Source organism: Molossus molossus, unplaced genomic scaffold, assembly GCF_014108415.1.
Source record: "Molossus molossus isolate mMolMol1 unplaced genomic scaffold, mMolMol1.p scaffold_m16_p_10, whole genome shotgun sequence".
Taxonomy (NCBI): domain Eukaryota; kingdom Metazoa; phylum Chordata; class Mammalia; order Chiroptera; family Molossidae; genus Molossus; species Molossus molossus.
Genome location: NW_023425345.1, coordinates 108,585,977 through 108,591,653, shown reverse-complemented (window position 1 = coordinate 108,591,653; position 5,677 = coordinate 108,585,977). Strand labels below are relative to the sequence as shown.

Sequence of the window (5,677 nt, the reverse complement as noted above, 5' to 3'; positions counted from 1 at the left end):
CAATGCATGTAGAACAAATCATTGCTTCTCTCTCTCTGTCTCTCTCTCAAATCAATAAAAAAGAAAAGAAAAGAAAGTGATCACAAGATGTGACAGAAGACTGAAACCGACTGCTTTCTAAGATTATTAAAGAAGACATCTCCAGCTCTTAAACCATCTCCAATTCTTAAACCATACCTACACCCTGGACTCAGGCAAGTTGATTTGCAGTGTCACCTCCTCCCTCATGAAGATGTCTGGGTCTTAGCAAACAGGGCTTCCAGCACCTCTAGCTGTGCCCGGAGGGGAACGTCGTCCTCTCCCAATGTTTCCGGGAGCTGGCTGCGGGACTAGAAGCCCAGGGCCCCAGGTAGCCCACCGAGGGGGGCAGCAAGTCCATGTCCGAAGTGGTCAGACTCAACCCATTGACTGCGTAAGGTGGTTGCTTAAGATAAGGCATCATGCCAAGGTTGTTGGGAGGCACAAAGTCAGCCCAGATCAAGGGGACCCATCCGGAAGATCTTGCTTCGCTGGGAGTGGACAGATTCAGGGTCCTTGGTAGGTGGGCTTGAAGTGTGAAACTAAGGGCAAAGCAAACAAGCAGAGGTGCTGGTTTACTGCTTCGACCGCGGCAGCTCCTCCACGCTCCACCATTAACTTAGAAAGAGCTTTGTTTCCTATTTTCTAACCTGAAAATCCTGTTTCTTCTCTTTGTGTAACAGCATTAAAGGAAAACTAGGATTATCCCTGAACCCAAGCCCTGAATTTCAGAGATCCTCCACAACACATGGCTCTACCTCACCAAACCAAATACTTGTCAGGCCTTAAAGAGGCTGCGCATTAACCTGCAGTTGGCAGTCATGATGTCTGGCCATGGCATTCCTTTCGAAGGCTAGGGAAATTCCACACCAAGTCCCCATACTCTTTTTAGTGTTTTAAACATGTACAGCATATGTAATTTAATATAGCTAAATACTTTTATAAAAAGCAATTCAACATTCATAGGATGCTGGTCATAACAATGCCTTACGTAGGAATCATCATAAATATTGTCAATCCTCACCAAAGGGTATTTTTCCATTGATTCTTAGCTAGAGTGGAAGGGCGAGAGAAAGAAAGAGAGAGAAACATCGATGTGAGAAAGACACAGTGATTGGTTGCCTCCCATTCGACCCCGACTAGGGTTGGGATTGAACCTGCAACCCAGGTATGTGCCCTTGATCAGGAATCGAACCAGAGACCCTTTGGTCAATGTGCTGATGCTCTAACTGCTGGGTCAGACCAGCCAGAGCATAAATTCCTCTTTTGATTTTCTGTTCCAAGTCCTAAGAATGTACAGCTATGGTTACCTTCTGTAGAAGTGTATTTGGCATTAATTTGTTTCACTAGACAGAACGCACAGAAAGATGACTGGCTTTATCCTCCCTTGCAGATGTTCAGTTCATTCTTTTGATGTTGGGTAAGCCCAGCTCTTCAAAATGTTTCCTTGGATAGAAGGCTTATTTATTCAACAAATACCAACTGCTTACCAGGAACTTCACATTCATGATTGCATTTGATCCTCATGACACTACAAGACAGATATGAATCCCTGCTTTATTAATGGGAAAACCAGGACTCTGAAATGCTTTAAGAAACTTGGTCATGATCTCACACCTAACCAGATATGTTGGCTCCAAAGGCTGGGTCTTTCTAGTACACTGAGCTGCCTCCAGAGATCATATGCTGGCTGTCCAGGATCAGGGGAGGCTTCATGGAGGTGGTGGCAGAATGAGGAGCTGTTTTAACATTAGACCAATGGGAGCATTCAGAGCAAAGAATGGGGAAAGTATTAAGGATAAAATCTTATGGGAAATAAATAGAAATACAGCACACTACAGCATTCCTGGGCACCTGAAAGCATAATCTTAGAAAGCAGTCGGTTTCAGTCTTCTGTCACATCTTGTGATCACTTTCTTTTCTTTTCTTTTTTATTGATTTGAGAGAGAGACAGAGAGAGAGAAGCAATGATTTGTTCTACATGCATTGGTTGGTTCTTGGATGTGCTGTGCCTGGGGATAGAACCTGTGATCTTGGTGTATTGGGATGACGCTCCACCACTGAGCCGCAGTGGCTAGGCGCATTGCGGTCTCTTCCTTCGAGCCGTCCGTTCTAGGAGCGAGGCTTGAACGAGGCTCACACAGCCCTGTCAGCACTGTTGACAGCAGTGAGGTGAGACCCTCCTTTCTTCCCGCCCTCACTGCTAATCCATTTGTACCTCCCTCTCCCTGGAAGTGCTGCCAACAGCAGCATAACAACAGAATGGAGGTCAAAACAAAGTGAGACCTGCCAAAAAGAAGACATCTCCAGCTCGAGAAGTGAGTTCAGAGAGTGGAACAAGTGGCCAAATTCACTCCCCGCTCCAGCACCTCGGTCCCAGCCATTTCCAGCAGCAGTGCTCCTGTGTCTATCTGGAGCCCAGCTTCCATCCCCCCACGGTCAGATCCCTGTCCACCTCCTCTTCCTGCATGCAGAGGGCCTATCCCGTGACCTATACTCAGGCTTCAAGTTAGAGTCAAGGATATGCTGGCTCAACTTCCTACTTTGGGGGCATGGACTGCGGATCTTTTTTTTTTTAATCCTTACCTGAGGACATTCTTCCACTTTTTTGTTCAGGTAGAGTGAGAGGAAGATAGAGAGAGAGAAACATCGACGTGAAAGGGACACATCAAGTGGCTGCCACCCACACGACCTACCAGGGCCGGGGACAAACTGCAACCAAGGTACGCGCCCCTAGCGAGAACCGAGCCCAGGTCTCTCCGGACCGCAGGCCGACTGGACTGCGGATCTTATTTGACCCCTGTGCATCAGCAGCTTCCCGGACCAGGGCCACACTCAGCCCTATGGGTACCAGTGCAGTTACCAGCCCTCTCAGTCAGTCCCAGCTTCTCTTTCCACCCAGGGATATGGAGCTTCAAGTTTGGGTTTTAACTGAACCACTGACTGCTTGGATTATAAGGACCAAACTGCCTCCTGGAAGCTTAACTTCAATGCTGACTGCTTGGATTATAAAGATCAGACATCCTCGTGGAAATTCCAGGTTTTGTGAAGACCTATAGACCTCTTTTTTTGGGTGATTTTTAAATATACTGGGCTGGACACTCCAGTTTTAGCCAAGCATTGGTTAAAAGAGTTAGATGGGATGATGCTCAGACTTATCTTCTGATCAATGTTTCAGGAGTGATAGAAGGAAAAATGAAGGTCCTTAGAGGGGCCCACCAACCAGCAACCTGAAATGGACAAACCAATCTACTTAAGATCCTGTCATAGTTTTAGATTAGTGGTTTTCCTGATTCTCAAAATGACCAAAAGCATTCTAACCATGTGCAACCAAACACCACCAAAAAGAAACAAAACTAAATTGTGAGGTTTTCCAATGTTTTAGCCAATCCTTGGTTGAATCTTAGGAATGGACAGTGTCTCAAGCTCACTCACGTTTCATGACCAAGTGTTGTTGGCACTGAAAACCTTTTCAGGGCTGTGTGAATTGTGTGACTGATTTTCCCAGATGCACTACTTTATTTAAAAAATAATGTTCATAAGGAGTCGATATGTAGTTTAGGAGACAATCAGTGTGTGTCTTATATAAATGGCACATCTGTGGTTTTTAATCTGTGCTAGACTTCAAAACTGATCTCCTGTTATTGTATGCAATCTTGAACTCCACCTCTGCAGAGGTCCTTCTGTGATTAAATAGGTTATAATTAAAAGGCAAAATTCAGAGCAACTAAGTACTTAACTAAAAAGATTACCTTTGGCTGGAGGAGAGCTGCACTGAAACTTTACAACAAAATGTCTCTGGACAAGGAGAATGAGAGAAGAGAAACCAAATGACACTAATCCACCTGCAATTTACTGTTGGTAAACAGAGCAGTAAGAGACATTGGTCAAGTGCTCTGACCCTGATGAATTTATAAACTGAGATCATTGTTGTTTATGCTTGCAGATGTTAACTGGAAAAGTTACACATGCATAAACCTTTTCTTCCTGAATCTGGCAATATGTATAATTATATTAAAATAGTTCTAGCACCAAAAAAGAAAGAAAAAAGGAAGCAATGCAGAGGAGGACTGCGGCCTTGGTCTTCCCCTGACACTCGGGACCATGTCGCTGCTTCTGGAGGCTGCTTTACATTCACTGCGTACTCAGCTGAACCGGTCCAAGTCAGCCCTCTCCTCTTTCACAAAAACAAACTTACAAACAACACACACACACATGTGCACACACATGCACACTGACACAGGCACTCACAGGAGGGCCTCATCCCCACTGGAATCAAGAAGGAGAGCCACTCAGTTGGGCAACTCCCCACAGCACATCCTGAGGCCACACCCTGTTTGGTCAGTTCACACACCCAGAGGAATCTGTCACTGAACAGCCCTCAGAATGTCAGGAAATCAAGACTATGAGTGAAGCCCTGGCCGGTTTGGCTCAGTGGTTAGAGCATCAGCCCGAAGACCAGAGAGTCCCGGGTTTGGTTCCCGCTAAGGGCATGTACCTCGGTTGCAGTTTGTTCCCGGCCCTGGTTGGGTCCTGCGGGTGGCAGCCACTCGATGTGTCCCTTTCACATCGATGTTTCTCTCTCTCTCTCTCTCCCTCCCACTGTATCTGAACAAAGAATGGAAAAATGTCAAGTGAGGATAAAAAAAAATTTGAGTGAAGAGATGGTCATGTGACTTCAATATCTTCCTGAGAGAAGCCACTCCCACACCATGAGGAGTGCTCGCAGGGATCTGCTCTCTCACTTCCAAGAAACCGTTCTCCTATCTGATGGGCATTGTCTCAAGAGCCAAGTGGGCCAACCAAGGACAGACCAGGATAGACTGAGGACAGATGACAGTACAGGGGACTCAGCCCTGAAGTTCTCAGGCAGGGCTGCATGTCCATTGCAGTGAAGTCATTCCATGTACATTTCACACAAAAAAGCACAACTGGCAAAACCCTGATGTCTGGGGTTTCATCTGTGTGAAAAAACAAGTCGTCGTCTGCTCAGCTAGAAACACATTTCACGTTTGCTGCCCATCTGCTAGGCCAAACCGGCGAGGGCACAAAGGTGAATCTTTACCCTAACTGAGCCTATTGTCTTTTTGCATCTATGATAAGATATCTTTAGAATGTCTACGTAATTTTCCTTTTTCTGGACCCTTCAAAGCACAGGCACCATTCTGCAGAGACCACAAATCCCCTCATTGTTATAAAGTTAATTGCTGACTGTTAACTATCCTGCCCCCACCTACATAAAGACATATGTGGACTTCTGGTCAAGATGGTAAGTAGGTAAACTCAGTATCGCCTCCTCCCACAACCACATCCAAATCACAACTACAGAACAACCATCATTCAGAACTGCCTTACATTGAGCTGAACGGAAGTCCTACAACTACAAAATTAAAGCAGCCACATGGAGACTGGTAGGAGGTCAGAAGCAGACGAGCTGGTCCCACACCCACATGTGGTGGATAAAAATCAAGAGGGACACCGGCTGTGAGGGTCCTCCCTGAGGAGTGAGGGGTCCCCATCCCACACTAGGTGCCCAGCTCAGGGTTCCAGTGCCAGGAAGCGAATCCCCATCACTTCTGGCTGGAAAACCAGCAGGAACTGAGGTTGAGAAAGGCTGAGGCTGCTGGAGCCCAGGCAGCTCCTCTTTTTAAAAAAAATT

General features: G+C 46.2%; 1 pseudogene; it reads left to right on the top strand.

Moving 5' to 3' along the window:
- Window positions 1-440: 440 nt before the first annotated feature.
- On the top strand, window positions 441-3,067 carry LOC118623854 (annotated as a pseudogene).
- Window positions 3,068-5,677: the final 2,610 nt, after the last annotated feature.